Source organism: Sorex araneus, chromosome 3 (genome assembly GCF_027595985.1).
Source record: "Sorex araneus isolate mSorAra2 chromosome 3, mSorAra2.pri, whole genome shotgun sequence".
In the NCBI taxonomy this organism is placed as follows: Eukaryota; Metazoa; Chordata; class Mammalia; order Eulipotyphla; family Soricidae; genus Sorex; species Sorex araneus.
In genome coordinates this window covers 184107534-184126719 of record NC_073304.1, presented here as the reverse complement: position 1 = coordinate 184126719, position 19186 = coordinate 184107534, and the positions used below count along the sequence as shown (strand labels likewise).

At 42.6% G+C, this 19186-nt stretch overlaps 1 protein-coding gene across 1 annotated transcript in view; it reads right to left on the bottom strand.

Annotated features, from left to right (window-relative positions):
- PIK3R5 (phosphoinositide-3-kinase regulatory subunit 5) overlaps positions 1 to 13510 on the bottom strand; it is a 58091-nt gene extending 44581 nt beyond the window's left edge. Inside the window, exon 1 of the mRNA XM_004604832.2 lies at positions 13422 to 13510. The gene's annotated coding sequence lies outside the window, so the exon portion shown is untranslated. The remainder of the gene's footprint in view (positions 1 to 13421) is intronic.
- Between the last annotated feature and the right edge of the window lie 5676 nt (positions 13511 to 19186).

Genomic DNA, 19186 nt, shown 5'->3' with positions numbered 1-19186 from the left:
TTTAAGTGTAAGAGTACTGCTATTTATTCAGCCATTGATTAGCTGACTGAATTGGGCATGAACTCCACAATACTTTTTTTATTCAGAATGTTCACTTTATTTTATTATTGTTATTTTCCCCTTTTTTATTGATTCACCATGAGATAGTTACAAAGCTTTCATGTTTGAGCTTTGGTCATACAATCATCAAACACCCACCCCTTCACCAGTGCACATTTTCCACCACCAAAATCCCCACTATTTCCTCCTCCCCCCTTTCAACCCTTCCCATGCCTATGTGGCAGACAATTTTCCCCCACACTCTTGCTCTACTTTGGTTACATTCAATACTTCAACACCAGTGTCACCACCATTCAAACCTGTTGAAAAGGCAATGCTAGACAATTTTTTTTTGTATTGCTTGTTATGGATAGAATACAATGTCCAGAAAACTCTGTGTTGTTGTCTTCCGGGGGCTTTATTTTATAGTCTCTGTGTCTTAGCCATTGATGAGGTTACACGTGGCGCCAGTGGCACTTTGTGGGTATGACTGCCAATCTACTGGAAAACTGGGGACCTGGGAGGGAGGAGACCCAGTCCCTATCCAAGCAGGTTTGGAGATCTCAGTCAAGATCTCAGTCACGTGTTCCCGAATACCTGGGTTTTCCTGCAGGTCTGCTTTTGGGTGGGGCTCGTCCCCTCTTGGGTGAGGCTCCTCTGAGCATGTGGAGAGTGGCCTGGGGTATGGTAGTAGTTGGGTTCTAGAGGTTTTCAGCTGCTGGGGTTCTGCTTGGGGCAGAGAGGGAAACTCAACCCACGAGCTGTCCCAGTGAAGACAGCTTGCACTTCTCATAGGGTTCTAGAAGCTGATGGCTCCTCGGATTTTTAGGGGACAGGTGGAGGGATGATGCCTGCCCCTGTCTGAGGCACCCCGGTAAAGTTGGCCTGGCTTAAAGTCTGGAGGCATCTCTGCAGCAAGCTGCTTTTGGAGATTCTTTTGTCTGTCTTTGGATCATGGCCCTTGTTTCCATCTTTTCCCGAGAAACAAACTATTGGCATATGCCCTGCAGGGATGTGCCTCCTCACCTGCATTACTCTGTGTCACCAGCCCTAACTGGGTCTTCTGATCTCTTTTGATATTTATGGGTCTCTGAAGTAAGGCCAATAAATGAGCTTGTATAGCTGAGCCGGAGGTGATTTGTGGGTTTTGGCTGTTTAATTTCTTGGTAAACTTGGTCCCAAACTGTTAGGGTCTGGTCAAAGGCACAGCAGCAATTTGGGGGTATCAAGAAGTCTGAGGCTGATGCACTCACCCCGCAGGTACAGGTTGACTTGCTGGCAGCACCATACCCCCTTGGCAATTCATTCTTTACTCACTATATCCACTAAATGGTCCAATATTGTGGGCTTGAAATTTTTAATTCCAAGCCCATCATCTTGTTTTTACTAGCTAACTCTGGCACTACTATATTAACTTCTTTAATTAATTAATTAAATAATTAATTAATGATTTTGTTGGTTTTGTTGGTTTTTGGGAAATACCTGGCGGTGCTTAGGGGATACTTCTGGCTCTGCACTCAAGAATTACTCCTGGTAGTGCTCTGGGGACCATATCAGATGTTGGGGAACAAACCTGGGCTGGTCAAGTGCCCTACCCACTGTACTATCGCTCCAGTGCTAGAACAACCTCTTTTCTAATTTCCAAACAACTCATATGCCTTAGACCTTACATCTCTCCATTCAGAAACATGTTGTCTCCACGCTACAGAAGATGAATCCTTGCTTAACACCACCTCTCATCTTCCTCAACCCGAGCATTAAGGCCAACCTCTGCATTTCTCAAAAAGGACATCATTTTCTTGTTGTTGCTCTTATCGGTTCTGTTAAAGGGCCATGCCCTTGTCCTTTATAGCAAATGTCCCTACAAAACCAATATAATGGCACTGTGGCCCACAAGCTAGTATAATAAAGTCACAGTAGTCCTTGTATGTCTTCCCTGCAGGTTGTATGTCTTCCCTGCATGTAGACAATTCATGTTGTATATCCTTTCTTTGAACTCACCTGAAAGATAGTCTTGGGTCACTAGAAGTCAGGTTTAGCCCTTCTCACTAAACAGAAAACATGAAAGATCTCTGTCCTGGGGCAAAGAGAGTCCAAATACTTTATCAAGATCTTTCTAAAATCTAATATAGGGGCCTAGAGGAAGCAAAGGCCATTGACACAAGTTCAAGTTCTTATGGGTACTACAGCAGTGGTCAGACTACTCAAGATGGCAGGCGTCTTTCTCCTGAAGAATCTTTTTGACTCCTTTCTTCTTTACCCCAAACACTTCTTTCCAATTTTTCTAAAGAAAGTAAAGAAAGGTCAGAGAGACCATAGGGATAAGGTATTTGCTTTGTACATTGCTCATCCTGGTTTGATCCCCCTGCACTTCATATGGTTCTCCAGCAGCACCTAGAAGTGTCCCCTAAGCATGGAACCATGAATAAGCCCTGAGCATAGCTGAGTGTGCATGACTACTCATAGCCCCCCCCCCGCCCCCAACAATAACCAAAAAACTCACCTTAGATCAGGAAGAATAGCTCAAAGGGCTGGAGCACATGCTTTGTGAGAGGACCAGGTTTGATTCCCATGTGGTCCAGAATAACACCAGGGATAAACCCCTCAGGCAAAGCAATAGAAATCCCCAATAGGACCTCTGGGTGGTGCTTAAAAAAAAAATAAAAACAACCTAATCCTTTTTCACCCTGACCCACATACCCTGCTTGTAAATGACTGAAGGGAGTCACTTTTTACTCTAAATGGTTCTACATCATAATGGGGCCACATTTATAAAAAAAAAATACTGTCATCTATAAGAAACAATAGTAGTAAGACCTTATTTTATTTTAATTAAAAATATTGATCACTTGACTATTTGACTCCTTCCAGAGATGTCTGAGAAATCCCTGGAAATCTTCCAAGCACTTCTTAGCTTCCCTCCCCCTAAAAACACAGTTCTGGTTGCTCCACCGTCTGCCTGGTAGGTGGGACAGGAAGCCTCTCTGCCTTGTAAACACCATGTTGTAAGCAAGATACTTCCCCAGACCATGTAAAGCAGTAGTTACTGCTTGTTTGGGGATGGTTTCCTAGGCATACCCGGTTAAAAAACTTTATTTTTTTCAGTCTGAATCACCTGGTGGGTAGGAAGCTGATTTATCAAGGAGAGGTATCTTAGCACCTCAAGTTAGAAAGTGGCTCAAGGAGTCTAAAGCAGATCAGAATTTATCCTTGTCCTGATCTAGAAGGCAAAAACTCAAGGTCTTGCCTGTGCAAATGCCCATAGAAGCATAGGTAGTTGCCTTCATAGGTAGAGACTTCAATTCCTAGGAAAATAAATGAGTCCCACAATATATTAGATGGAGGTAGTGCAGTCTACCAGATTATGAGCCATCTGGATAAATCCCAGGACTCACCATGATGGTTTTGCACACAGGCAATTATTTACTCAGTAAACACTACCCAAATACCACCAAACACATAAACACTATTAGGCGCTGGGCAGTCAGTGTTAAACAAAATGGCAGAAATATTTTCCACTCAGGAAAAAGAGGAGAGAGGATATAATACAAAGTAAACCTGGAAGGAAGTAATTCAGGTAGAGGAGAAAGCAAAAATTCTTGGAGAAAAAAATGGGGGACTCAATTTTGAAACTGAAACATCCAATAACTCTGGACTTTCCTTCTGAGACAGGGCAGTGGGGAGGTCTGCAGTGGTTTCTGAACATAAAAGAGACTTTAATAAGAATGAAGCAAGGAAAGTCCAAGAGCAAGCATATGGTGATGAAACACAAATTGGGTGGCAGAAAGATCGATGGGGAAGTGAGAGAAGCAAGAACCCAGGGGAAAGGAAGCACCATCAAAACAGGCGATAGTGTTTTGGACAATGAAGAACAGGAAGATGAAGGGAGGACTCAGAGATGATTCCAAGGTTTCAAGACTGGGAGTCTGGTTTCACCAGAGGCAAAAATGGGGAAGTATATAGAGGAAGAATGCCTTGTGGATGAAAAGTGGGACTCTGGATGTGTGTTGAAGTTGAAATTGTGAAAATAACCAGTGTGGGTTTCGAGTTAAGAGTCTGGGTAAGGAAGAAAAGCATATCTGAAAATGGCAAGAAGACCCAGCAGAGAGATGGTAGAAACTGTGTTAGGATAAATTCCAGACGAATGTGTGGGGCACCAATTGTTCTAAAAAAATTCAAAGAGATGCATGTTGCAAGGAGGTCATTGAAATTTGTCATTGCAAAGTTACCAATGACCTGAAAGTGAATCATATAGAACAGAAGGCTGGGTGGAGGGAACTGTGGAGTCACTGTGGTCTGACAAAACAACTTTTAGTATCAGAACTCCTGTCATAAGTCAGGCACCATGAGGGAAGGAGCAGGTTCCTTCTTTGCTCAGTTCTTAAGAGCAGCTTCAACAAGTCTAGTCTCAGAGAGTAGACAGAAAACTCACAGGATCTCAGAATAATATAGTTCATGATTCAGGAGAAAACATACTCAAAGAGGTAAGGAGTAAGTAGAAAACAACCAGGACCAGAAATAATGTTCCTACTCCTATCTAGTCATCTGGATATCATGCCACAGCCAAGTGCTCTCTTAAGCACAGCAATAGGCCAAGGAAAGCTCTGAGATTTTAGTTTTCTCAAAGCCCAGGTCCCAAGACATCAGTATTAAAGTGAATTAAAAACTCAATGTCTATTAAATGATGACCTGAAAATCCTAAGTAACAAGAGACCATTATTTCCTAGTTCAGACTGAAGATTGGTGTAAACTGACTCTAGGATTACCACATGGGAAGATCATTCTGAAGTGTGGATCAATTAGCTTATTACAACAATCACGAGAGATTGCCAAAATCCCATGCTCCAACACAGAAAATGAAGGGGGATCCTGATCACAGTCCACAGTTTCTTACCAGGTATGGTGAGTGATTTTCTAATCACTGATAAGTTCCTGCTCTGGAGGCTGTAAAACAAAGCTGTGAGATTCATGAGGGACATTCCAAGGTGGATATCTGTTCGTCTAAGAACACTGAACTTATTACTAAAATTAAGTTTTCAGAAAAGCCAATTTATATACAACCAGTCAATGATGGCCATTAAGATTTAAAGAACTGGGCCAGAGAGCTAGTGCAGGGGTTAAGAAGCTTTCCTTGTACACAGCCATCCCTGGTTCAGTCTCTGGCACCGAGAACTGTCAGGAGTCACCCTGAGAGCACTGCTGGGTGTGGGACCCTCCCTAGAAAAATAAAAAAGAATAGTTCTGTACAGTTCTAAAGAGAACTAGTTATAAAGAGAAATAGTTATCTCTTTAGTCTTCATTCTCACAATGACTCATTTCTACCTCTGACACATGCACCCAAAATGGGGAAATTTGCTATCATAAGGCCACCAAATTCATTGTTAATCCATTATGAACTTTTAAATTTCTTGCTGTGAATTAAATTCTTCCCTCCAATATTCCTTCACTGATCCTTTCTCCTTCCTGTAGAATGAGCCTCATATAACAGCTCTTTACCTTTTCCAAAGGTTGCTGCCCTTCAAGAGTCTGATGATAGGTGTTACTTATCCTTAGTATCCACTGCTGAGGGAAACAAGGGCATTTCTGCATGCATTTTGTGCTACAATATTACCACATTACCACTAAATGGAGATCTTGGGGGGTATATAAAGTAAGGACTTGTGGAAATTAGAAGTTGAGAATTGGATACTTAGAAAAAGCACAGTAGAAATGGCATCTGTACCTCTATGTTCATTGCAGCACTGTTCACAATAGCCAGAATCTGGAAACAACCCAAATGCCCGAGAACAGAAGACTGGTTAAAGAAACTTTGGTACATCTACACAATGTAATACTATACAGCTGTTAGGAGAAATGAAGTCATGAAATTTGCTTATAGCTGGATAGACATGGAGAGTATCATGCTAAGTGAAATGAGTCAGAAAGAGAGGGACAGACATAAAAGAACTGCACTCATTTGTGGAGTATAAAATAACATGAGACTGACTCCAAACTACAGTGGACACAAGGGCCAGGAAGATTGATCCACAGTTGGAAGCCTACCTCCTGAGTGGAGGAAGAAGGCAACTGCAATAGAGAAAGGATCACTAAGAAAATGATGATTTTGGAGGTATCAATCAGGATGGGAGATGTGTGCTGAAAGTAGATAAAGGACCCAACATGATAAACTCTCAGTATTCATATTGCAATCCATAATGCTAAAAAGTAGAGAGAGAGTGTGTATGGGGTAAATTGTCTGCCATGGAGGCAGGGGGAGGGTGGGAAAGAGGGGGTATACTGGGGAGACTGGTAGTGGGGAATGTGCACTGGTGGAGGGATGGGTATTTGATCATTGTGTGATTGTAACTCAAACATGAAAGTTTGTAACTGTATCTCACAGTGATTCAATAAAATAAAATTAAAAATAAGATGACTCAGATGCCAATTTAAGAGCCCTGAGGTGATAAGTGTGCACCTGGATGAGGAAGAGAGAAGAGAGAAAATTAAGAACCAAAAGATAGTGAAGGACCTAAAGACAAACAGTACTTTACAATTTTCTAAGAACAGACCATTTTATAGCCCCTTCTTTATAAGATGTCCCAGTGTGCAGGGGGATATGAAATGCTTCCTCAATCACTTTGCAAAACCAGCATCTCAAAACATGGCAACAGTTATGCAGCAAAGATTAATTACATTTATGAGTATACTCGCACACTTATGAGCATACATGCCAAAATCTTTAAAGCCCATAATGGCCAATCATGGCCAATAAAAGCCTCTTGTATTTGAAGAATAAATATCTTGGCCAAATTAAGTTCATGCTGGAAGTGCAGGGGAGGGTCAATATGTGAAAGTTGATAATATCACATATCACATATCACTTAAGACACATATCATTTAAGGTGAAAGAACACCTTATGTATATATGCTAAAAGTATTTGAAAAACTTAACTTCCACTCATGCTTTAAAAGATCTATAGAGGGGCTAGACAGATAGTACAGCACACAGTCAACCAGGGCTCAATCCCTGGCACCCCACATGGTTCTCCAAGCACTTCCAGAAGTAATTCCTATGTGCACAGCCAGGAGTAACTCCTGAGCATCGCCAGTGTAGCTCTCCCCCGCCCCCAACCCCCCCCAAACAAGGATTTGTAGAAAAGTCAGGGAAATGACTCAGTGATATAGCATGTGCCTTGCACTTATGAGGTTCTGGTCCAATGACCACTGGTACCATATAAACAAACAAACAAACAAACAAACAAAATATCCCTTGAAATTAGAAGTTGTAGAAAGTGTCTTCACACATGACACTTGACTTCAAGGTACAGATTCTAAAGTACTATGCCCACATCAGAGAAACAAAGCCCAAGCTCCTGGCTGGCCCTGCGAGGCTTTGAATGTCTATGGTAGAATACCCAGCAGTAGCTGTTTTAGTTCCCTGGAGCAATAGTTTTTAACCATTTCACATCTGGGGACTAGAACCAGCAGACCAACAATTGAAAAACATTATGTTAAGTGGCAAGTTTTTGATGGGATAGAGGAAATTTCTGTGAACCAGTGATTGAAAATTACTATCAAAAACTATTTTCATTTGTGTGAATGGACAGAAATACACTTTTTCTCTGATTCTCCCTTGGGCTGTAAATCTAGTTCTCTGGATGGGGAGCAGAGGAGAGGGCTTCTTGCAAGCACTCCACCAGTAAAAGTAATGTTCTTTAACAATAGTTGAAATGTGCTCAATTTAAGAAAAATCTAGAAAGCACATTCATAGAGTGTGAGCAAGTAGGTAGGAGTTCAGCCCCTGATGCACAACCACTGCAAGATTTCACCAGTGAATCACCAGGGGCTTCCTTTGTGGTTGGCAGGCTTTCATTATTGTTATCACCCTTGCTTTGCCTCTGTCAACAGCTTACTCTAGTTTGATGCTGTGTTGGTAGCTAGCCAAAAAATATTAGTGAAGAGAAAACTCTGTGTTTTAGAACAGAAGTTATTAACCTGGGTTTCTCTGTAAATGGCAAGTGTCTGAGAAGACCCTTAAGGTTTAAGCAAAACTCTGAGATGAGATTTTTTTTTTCCACTTACACTTTAGGGAGAATGAGTTTTTTTTTTTTATCATGCTATCATTTTTTCAAAGAAACTCATTATCTAGAGTTTGAAACTCTAGAGCTGTAGGTATAGATGTGATCTAACAAACACAAAATTCAGTGAGGAGGTGGTGGCTGTATCACCCGGGCTGCATGAAAACAGCTGTGTGAAAATTTGCCTGACAAGACTCAAAACCACCATGCATTCGGGAACAAAAGCTCAAACCCCAAACCCAGAGACAGAGATCTCACATTTCTCAGAAGACAACTTGGAATGAGAAAGAAGGATGTGGGAGCTGAACAAGTACTTCTTAAATGATAATAGAAAATCAGTGTTTTCTAACCCTGAAGAGTAGTGGGACCCCAGAGGGACAGAAGGACAGCAAATAATGTGGTGAGATTTCTGTAGATGGGGGCCTTCTTCGCTACTACTGAAGTGAGTCAACGCAAAAACACGAATCTAGAGGATTCCTGCAAGAAACCCACAGTGGCAGCAATGAACCAATTTCTCTGGTGGCAATCAGAGAAAAGTGGGGGAAAGGTACCCTAGAGTGGTTCTTATTTTTCACTGTGCCAAAGTTAGATATTGTTCAAAGGCAAGGAAAGAGAGGATACAGAGGATGAGCCCCTGGTCTATGTGAAGCACTACGTTGGGCACTTGCAAGCACTCATCTCTTCTGATTCTCATTGGAGAGGGAGTCCCTGTGCCCATAAGAAATTGATGAAAGGAATATCTAAGATGATACCCTAAGGAGTAGATATTTTATAAATATCAGATATGATTATTATCAACATTACTATCTTAATTTGATCTAGCACATAGAAGATTCTCTATTTTTAAATGGTGAGCCAATGAATGGAATAAGAAGATTCTCTATTTTTAAATGGTGAGTCAATGAATGGAATATTGGAGGTTAGATAGGGACTGCAGAAAATATTTTAATGCTACAGACCAGTGGGTCAAAAATTGATACTCCAAGAGGTACAAGGACTTATCTAAGATCACATGGCTAGGAGAGAAGGACTAAGACAGACTCCAAATGAGGTAAAAGCCTAGAAGTCACCTTCAGTCCTCACCCCAGCCCACCCCCAACACCCCGCCTAAAAGGAAACCACACAAGTGGATTTGCCTAGATCAACAACAGCAGCAAGTAGACTGTGGAGGACACGAAAATGAAAAGCACAACACTCACTCCTGACCCCACCCTCCTGTCCTCAGCCCATCCTGCCTTTAGGCAGATTTCTCTACAGGTGTACACAAACATCTTGCCTATGAGTTTTGGGGGAAGTTCATGGTGACAGCTTAAGAGACATTCTAAATATCACGTAACCCTAGAAAGCAAGTCTCTAAATTACAGATCAGACCCTATATCAGGTTGGTCAGCTCTCTGGTTGAAGGACTTAAAAGACCTAGTGAAACAGAAGGAGGAGGCAGTCATTCTTTTAGGATGAGATTTGGTGACCACTTCAAAGATCTGAGGGTGACTTCATTCTACCTTGCAGTGCAAGGTGGGAAGGAAGAATAGTACATGCAAAGGACAGAGGTCTACTAAAACTTCAGGAGATGAACAGATGTCAGATACAGTCTTTCCTGTGTGTCTCTTTTTCTGGCCCTCCCTAACCCCTGTGCCTTGCTGAAGTTGAAAATTAAATTATGAGCTATTGAGGATCATTTTACACTAAATTTAGGTTTAATGTGTGAGAACTTACTGCCCCGTGAGGGGGACTGGACCTTCTCCAGAGGGTAATGGCTAGGTTAGGGGAGTGGGAACGGGTGTATTACATAAATAAAAGGTGAAGAGTCATCTGCATGGAATTGTTTACTAGTATATTATGACAACAGCAGAGAGATTGGACTGGGACTGGAGAGAGGCTTGAGACAGAAAACCAAACTCTAAAGCCCAAAGCCTAGCATCTCAGTAGACTCAGGCTTACAAAATCTGTTCTGTATTACCAGGTCCCGATTTCTTCCGATTATTCATCCCACCTTCCAATTGGGTACCATTGTAATAGCTGTGTCTCACTTATGCAGGAATCACCCCAATTATTCACACACTAGCTGCTAGCTTAGAAACTAATAGAAAGACTTGTGGATAGTCACTTCACATCCCCAAAGTCAGACTAGTCAGGATACAAACTTCATTCTTACAGAGAGATGCAAGCCACCACCTGGGCTTGACCATATTTGCTTAAAAGCTGATGTCAGAGTAAGTCAAGAGTTGGCACTTACTAGTAGCTTTAACCCTCAGTTTGCTCACACATAAAATGAAACAGTACCTGGAGATACTTCTGAGTGTGATTGTGAAGATAAATTAGTCCACTGCTCAATAATTAATCCAGAGCTCAACAACATGAAATTGCAGTTAAAGGGAAAGGGGAAAACTGAAATAGAAACGATAGATAATGTATATATCCATAGTACAAAGAATGACAGGTATTAAAGTTGATATTTAAAAATTATTGAGTCTTAAATAGTGTGCTATATTTCTAAAGTCAAGCAACCCATTTTATAAAGATTTCTTTAAAACCTAAATACAATAAAAACTTTTGTTGTTATAAAAACAGAGTTATTGGAAATCTGCAATGAAAATTCACCTATTTGAATAATATATCCTGGGTGTACTGTACATCTAAAGAATGCCCCACCATCACCACCAATTTTTGCATTCTATTTCCATTTGGTATCTTTGCCACACCCAGCTGTGCTCAGGGCTTACTCCTGGCTATGCATTCAGGGTTCACTCCTAGTGGGCTTGGAGTACCATATATATGGGGTACGAGGGATTGAACTCGGGTCAGCTATATGCAAGACAACACTCTACCAACTGTACTATAACTCTAGTCCCTCCCCCTAATTTTTAAAGACCATAACATTCCATTTTAAGAGGATCTTAGATGCCATCTAAGACACACCATCATTTTGTATCCCACTAAGAAATAAATGCTTCTATTATAATGGTTAGATGCTACAAACTGTAAGATGCATCTTGATTTTTAGAATTATTGAAATGTGAAAATATTTACAACTTCAACTTGATGGAATCTTCAAATACACAATACATGTCAGCAATGAAAATGTCCCATTTTCCCTTTGAACAGATATCAGATACAGTCTTTCCTGTGTGTCTCTGCTCTGGTCCTCCCCAACCCCTGCGTCTTGCTGAAGTTGAAAATTAAATTGTGAGCTATTGAGGATCATTCTACCTTGCCTCTTCAAAAGTTTTCTTTCTTAAGAATCTAATCAAGGTAAGCTATGCATGTGGATGACCTGGGTTCAATCCCCAGCATCCCATATGCCATATGGTCCCGAGTCTAGCAGGAGTGATCCCAAGCACAGCCAGGTATAACAAAAAAACAAAAAAAAACCTGGGGCCGGAGCGATAGCACAGCGGATTGGGCGTTTGCCTTGCACGCGGCCGACCTGGGTTCGATCCTCGGCATCCCATATGGTCCCCCAAGCACCGCCAGGAGTAATTCCTGAGTGCAAAGCCAGGAGTAACCCCTGAGCATCGCTGGGTATGACCCAAAAAGCAAAAAACAAAACAAAACAAAACAAAAAAAACCTCTGATCCAGAATTTATATCACCCACAGATTAGTCAAACAAGTCTTCAGCTGCTGGGGGTATGCTTCCTGAATTAAGTCCATGTCTATCCAGATTGATGGCTCAGATGAACCCAAACAGGAGTTTCTAACTCCACACGGCATCATCAAAAAGGACCTACTAGCAGACTTGTGATCAATTACTAACTTAGAACTGCAGAGGCTAGGTTCAACAGAACTTCAATAGTCTAGAACTTCAACAGCCAGCCTCTTCCACTGCCTTCACTACAGAGTCGCCTCCTTATTTCTCTTCCATTAACTATAAATAAATGATTCTATCTCCACTAGAGAATCCTCAAAGAAAATTTTAAAAACTTCTACAGAAGGGATGAGGGTAAGGCAGGGGAGGCTAATGTAAATTGCTTCCATTGTAGCTTGGGAAAAGAATAGAATGACTCCTTACCCACCTAAACTGGAGATGGTAGAAGGTAGTTCTTAAAAACCCCAAGAAGACACAGCACCCAAAGACCCTGAACTTTTTCCATTCCTCACATTCCTATGCTTCAAAAGATTGGGGAGGATACTCTAAACCAGAAAATGAGAGCATGGTCCTGAAACTGTTTCATTTGTCTTCTAGAGATTTGGCCGACCAGGGTCTTGCTGAGGAAACAGATAAGTCCTGGACACTCACTCTCTGATCTGCAAATACCCAGGGAGCAGATTCCTCACTGCAATTTTCTCATTAGACGTTGAAGTAAGGTTACTATTCTAACCCATTTTATATATAAGGAACAGGCTGAGAGAGCGGCAGTCCAGGACACACAGGTGGGTCAGGCTGGAGTCATGCCTCCTTCCTACATCACTCAGGGTTTCTAGGCAACAGTTTCAAGATCACCACTTACAAAACATCACCAAGTTCTAGAAAAGTGCAGATCCTTACCTCTAGAAAGTCATGTTGCAGAGCTGAGACCTAGAGACTGTGCTGTAATGAGCTCAGGAGCCAGTGTGGTCACAGGCCATACAGCAGAAAGCGAATGGGAAGTGATGGGGACATGTGAGAGAGGAAGAGGATAACCCAGAAGCTGCCTTGAAGGCAAGACCTGGCCTACTTTTAGACCTCCTTTTTGCTGAAACCCACTCCTCCTCTCTGCCCAGAGGCTTGTCGACTCACTTGATACCACATCCTGCTGCTTTCATCTTGCCTTCCATTTCCCTCAGAACAACCTTCCTCCCATTGACCTGAACATCTTGCTTATTTACCCCATATCTGGGATGGGCCAGACACAGGAGCACACATGCAGGACACACAGACACTTAGAAACATCCAGGGAATCCTCTGATACCACAAGGGGCAATTCTGTCTGCAGGCTTCGGGCTCTCTTAGACCAACCAAGGAGGCACGTCCAGGACTCCCAGGTCCTGATGGCAAAGGACTCCTGATGCCAATGCCCACCAGGAGAATTTCAGAGTGGAGGGTAGTAGGCTCCATGATCTTTTGACCAGCCTCTGGAGGAGGCCAGGAAGGTGCGACCACACTGAGGTCTCATACACGGGTCACTCACATTCTGAGAGACCATTCCTGGTCATCCCTCCCGTCTCAGAAATATTGGAAGGGTGTTGGCTGTGCCTCGGCACTAGGCCCTCTGCATGGAAAAGGATAATGGGACCTTGTCCTGCTTACCGGCGGTGGCCTTAAAAGCCAAATTCTCCCCCAAGGTCCCCAGCCTCCAGCCCCACACATGCACTGGATGCCCAACCCTGTCGCCCCATTTAAACACCTGTGGTCCCTGCCGGGCGCCGAGCCCCTCTCCAGCGGCGAGTCTCTGCGATCCGGGTGACAGTCGGAACCACAGCTCCAGGGCTGGAATCACGCGGCGAGTCCCTGCATCTATTTGTAGAGGCCGCTCAGGGGCGAGGGGGCCCCAAGGCTCTGGGCGGGACCTTGCGGGCGCGGGCGGGGCCGGCCCGAGGCGGCCTCCTGCGCCACCTGGCGGCCGGGCGCGGTGCTCCAGAGCCCACCGCGGGGGTCGGGATGCAGGCAGCTCGGAAACCAGCGCCTAGTTCCCCGCTGTCCCGGGAGGAAGCCACGGCCCCGCTCCGAGACCCGGCCGTGGGGCGGAGCCGGGGGACGCCGAGGCCGGCGGCTTCGGGGAAGGGGTAGAAAGGGGAACCTCGGACTCGCAACTTCCTTCTCTCGGTGCGATTCAGCGCCCCACTTCCTCCTCCTACTTCTAGTTTTTTTGGGTGAGCTTAACTTAAAAAAAAAAAATTAGTCCCTGTGAATTACAAAAAGTCATTCATGCTTGGGTTTTAGGCACATTGTTTTCCGGCACCAATCCCTTCACCAGTGTGCACAGCCCCCCGCCAGTGTCCCCAGTTCCCTCCCCCGCCCACCCGCCTGTCTGCCTCTGTGACAGGCGCGCTGTTAAGCAGACGGACACCTTTGTTCAATGCGAGTGTTCAATGCAGGCTCCTCCTGCACGGGTCAGACTTTCTTACCTGCCCCGACCCCCGCCCCAGGGTCAGCATGTACTCTTCAGCCATTTCCCAGCCCCAAAGGGTTGGGGGTGCAGCGGGCTCTCCAGAATCAAGGTTTTTTGCCATCCCACCACCCCGCCCTTTCCCCTCACAAACGTAGCAAGAGTTGTTATGCAACGTTCAAAAAACCAAAAACAAAACAAAACAACCCTCAAACCCTCATCAAAAAACGGCGGAAATCACCGCAATTCCGAGCGACTTGATTTCTTCGTCAATAAAATGGGTATAAAGTGGGCTATGCAGCCTTTGCCATGAAGAAGGATCACTATTTGGGACTTAATAAAAAGACTGAATTTTCCCCTTCCGTTATTGAATGTTACTTTGTGTCACTATTTCTGTTAAAAGCGTTCAAAGTTGGGCGTATATTATTGGTGAGAAGTCACAGCCCTACCTAAGGTTTCAGAGCTGTGAACACTGATGGCTTTTCTTTTCCTGACTCAAAAAAAAGAAAGAAAGAAAGAAGGAAAGAAAGAAAGAGAGAGAGAAAGAAAGAAAAAAAGAAAGAAGGAAGGAAGGAAGGAAGAAAGAAAGAAAGAAAGAAAGAAAGAAAGAAAGAAAGAAACAAAGAAAGAAAGAAAGAAAGAAAGAAAGAAAGAGAAAGAAAGAAAAAGAAGAAAAGAAAAGCTACCAACAAAAAGTAACTTCCCAAAAGACACAGAAAACAGAAGCAGAAAGTATCTTTTAGTTAACACAGAGGACAGGTCCCAACCTATAAATAGAGGAAAAAGCGCTCAGAATGTATTTAATACAAATACTTCTCTCAATTCTCATTCACTACTGCTACAATTAATGAATCAGAGTCAAGGATTGTCAAGAACATAATACAAATTGATAAAGGTGTGCAAAGACACTAACCTTCCTAGTTTCTACTTTTTCCACGGAGAGAGGGGAGGGGAGAGAAGAGAGACATAAGCCAAAGGTGGCCTGAAAGTGGTGTTACCATTCTGGGTTTGGGCATTGCATAACAAGAATAGCATGGTTTGTGCCAGATTGACATGTTAGTTTAGAGAAGCACTTGGAAAAGTAGAGGAAAAGTACTGGAGATGCTTTGGCATCCTTGACTTTTGTAATATTCCTTTTAAATTGAAGATAAAGCAGAGAACCCCTTAGTGAACCCATTATTTGAGAGCTAAACATCCAGTAACCCAAATAACTCCCCCTGCGCCTCCCCAGGGAGGAATTCTACTCTCCATCACTTGGTGTGATGTTGAATTAGCATTTTATTCATCTCTTCTCCCCCCCACTTGTGTCTCCTGCCCACGGAGGATTGATCACCAACCCAAAGATCTGATTAGCACTGTTTTCTTCCACCTTTTACTTCCACTCAGCAAAGCAGATTCCTCATGTGGCACCTAGTTACATAGCATTTTGTTGTTGCTATATATTTTTTAAAAGTTTCATTTGTGACATTGTGCTCATGAAATGAGCAAGAAAAATCTCTTCAACAAATCGTGGTGGGAGATCATGGAACTTCAAAAGGGAACTGGAGCTATATCTTACACCATCCCCAAAAATTAATTCAAAGTATATTAAAGACCTGGTGATAAGATCAGAATACCTAAAATATGCTGAGGATAGCATAAGCAGAACTCCCGAGAATATGGGCCACAATGGTGTCTTCACATAAAATGATCGGACTCATTTGTGGGAAATAAAAGAACATAGTATGAGATCAAGACCCAAGGAGAGTGGAAACAAGGGCCAGGAGGAACGGTCCATGGTTGGAAGCTTGCCATAAGAAGCAGCAAAAATGGAGAAAGGACCACTATGCCAAAGTTATTTGAAAATGATCACTCTGGACAAGAACTGAGTGCTGAAAGTAGGTAAGCAATGACAAAAATGATAATCTTTCAGTACCTATATTGCAAACCATCATGCCCCCAATGGCGGGGGGCAGGGGAGAGAGAGAGAGAGAGAGAGAGAGAGAGAGAGAGAGAGAGAGAGAGAGAGAGAGAGAGAGAAGTGCCTGCCATAAAGGTAGTCTGTGTGGAGGGTAGCAGGAGAGAAACTGGGGACATTGGTGGTGGGAAATGTACACTGGTAAAGGGATGGGTGATGGAACATTATATGACTGAAACCCAATCATGAACAATTTTTTAGGGTACTATCGAGGTGATTCAATTTAAAAAAGGTATCTTCAATTATTTGTCGTTAGTGGAAAAAATAACAAATGAAAAATAGGACTATATTAAATTAAATAATGTTTGCATAACAAGAGAACTTGGGATAAAATGGAAAAAACGCCCCCTACTGAAAAGAAGAAAATATTTGCTCACAGCACACAAGATAATGGACTAATATTCAGGTTATATAAAGTACTCACAAAACTTGATAAGAACAACAATAACAACAACAACAACAAAATAAGCTCCTGAAAGATGAGAAGAGGAGATGAGTAGAGATTCCCATAAAGAGGACATAAGAATAGCCAAAAGGGATATGAAAAAGTGTTCATCATCATTTATCAGGGAACTTCAAATCAAGATAACAATGATGTATCATCTTACCCCAGTGAGAAATGCATACATGTGTACATAGTTTTAAAATAAATATGTTTTAAAAAACAAAAAACCAAACTGGAAACAGCCAACGTTCACTGCAGCACTAAGCACAAGAGCCATAATACAAAAACAACCTAAATGTCTAACAACACATGAACGGATAAAATAGTTGTGTTTTTTATACATTATATATATTTATAGTGAGAAAAGATAAAACTATGCACTTAGCTGTAATGTAGATGGAACTGGAGGTTGTCATTTTTTTGTTTTTTTAATTTTATTTTTCATAAAGTTGTGCACAATAATTGATTACATTCAATGTTTCAACACCAATCCCACCACCATTACACTTTCCCACCACCATTAATTTGAATTTTCCCACCACCACTCAAGTCTTCCCCACAGGCAGATATTAGATAATTTATTTTGTATTGCTTGTTATGAATAGCATAAAATTTTTATGCAGCCGCAAAAGTGGCCATGGGCTCCTGAATTCTAAAATTTGAAATAATTGAAGTCCGGAGACATCTCTGCAGCAAGCTGATGGGTTCAGAGACTCATTTGTGAGTCTTGGATCATGGCCTTTAATGCATTTAAATGGCACCTGGAGGCAGTTTGTGAGTGTGACATCCAGGACCCAGAAGGGGTGGAGAGATGGGAAGGAGCAACCCATCCTGTCCCCGATCCCTTGAGGCCTGTAGTTTTCAGTCATTGGTCCCACGTACCTGGGTTTTTACATTGGGTTCTGGAGGTTTGTGGCAGCCGGGATTCATACGGTGCAAGTGGAAGGATCACGGCTGCTCCCGTCCGAGACACCCCAGTGAAATCAGCCTGTCACAAGGTCCAGAACTTCTCTGGGTGAGCTGCTCAGTTCTGATATTCATGTGTGAGTGGAGGTTGTCATGTTAAGCAAAATAAATCTGAGGAAGAATGACAAATATTGGATGTCTCACTCATCTGTAGAATATAGACAAAATAAGGGAACAGATTATTAAATGTTCAACCTTTGGCCTTAAATTACAAAACTGACTACCAAGGACTGGAAGGTAGGTAGGGAGACTGAAAAAATAGGATGAGGTGGCAGAGAGACTGTGGTGGGAAGGTCATGAGCATTTTGATGATAAGTAACTTTGCAATTGATGTACACATGATAACTTTATACACCATTACCATTAATTTTTTAAATAAATTTATTTATTGAGTCACCATGAGAGCAGTTACAAAGCTTTTGGGTTTAAGTCTCAGTCATGCAATGATGAAACACCTGTCCCTTCACCAGTGCACATTTTCCACCACCAAAAACCCCAATATGCCCCCATTCCACACCCTCCTTCTATCTGTGTGGCAGATAATTTCCACATTACTCTCTCTCTACTTTGATTACATCCAATAGTTAGACACCGGACACACCATTATTATTTGAAATTTTACCTCAATATTTAGATCTGCCGAAAAGGCAACATTACACAGTTTGTTTTCTATTGCTTATTATGACTACCACGGCCACGCAATTTTTGAATTCTGAAATTTTAATAACTAAATCTGGAGGGATTTCTGCCAAAAGCCGCTGGGTTCTGAGATTTATTTCTGAGTCTCTGGGATCATGGCCATTAAGCAACTTGATCAGGAGCCAGAGAAGTTTTCTGTGGGTGGAGACCTGGGGTCTCATTGGGGTGGGGGAGAAAAGGGCTGGCTCCACCCCCATCCCGTGAGGCCCTGCTGTCTCTTCAATGCAGTCCCACACCTGTCTGTTCACTGGCGGCCCCTGAACCACGGAAGAGGGAGGAGGAACCGTGGATCAGCACCTTTTCCCACCTGGGGTGGCCCGGAGCTGGAAACCTAATGCAGATTCTGGACGCATTTCTGCCAAAAGCACTGGGTTCTGAGATTTGTTTCTGAGTTTCTGGGATCATGGCTGTTAAACAACTTGATCAAGAGCCAGAAAGGCTGTTCATGGGCGGCAACTCAGGGTCTCGCTGAGGCCCATTACCATTAATTTTAACACTGTTTTAGTCATGTTACCTAAACTATAATAAAAATAACTTTAATTTCCATTGGCATTCAGCCTGGTCTCTATGTTTGAAACTATGTCCATAAAACAATAATTTTTACAACAATTTTTGATTCAAGTTTTTTGTTATTTGAAAGGGCATGTTTTAAAATGGAGTGGAAGAAACTATAAAAATTGCAAGTTGATTAGGAAGTATTTTTTTATTTATTGGATCATCATAAGATAGAGCAGTACAAAATTGTTCATGATTGCATTTCAGTCGTTGTATAATGTTCCAACATCCATCTCTCCACCAGTGTAATTTCCCAGCATCAGTATCCCCAGTTTCCCTCCCACCCCTTCAAGCCACCCCACCCCACCCCAGCCTGCCTCTATGGCAGGCACCTCTCTTCTCTCTCTCTCTCTCTCTCTCTCTCTCTCTCTCTCTCTTTCTTTTTCTACCTCTCATTTTAGGCATTATGGTTTGTAAACAGATGCTAAAATGTTATCATGT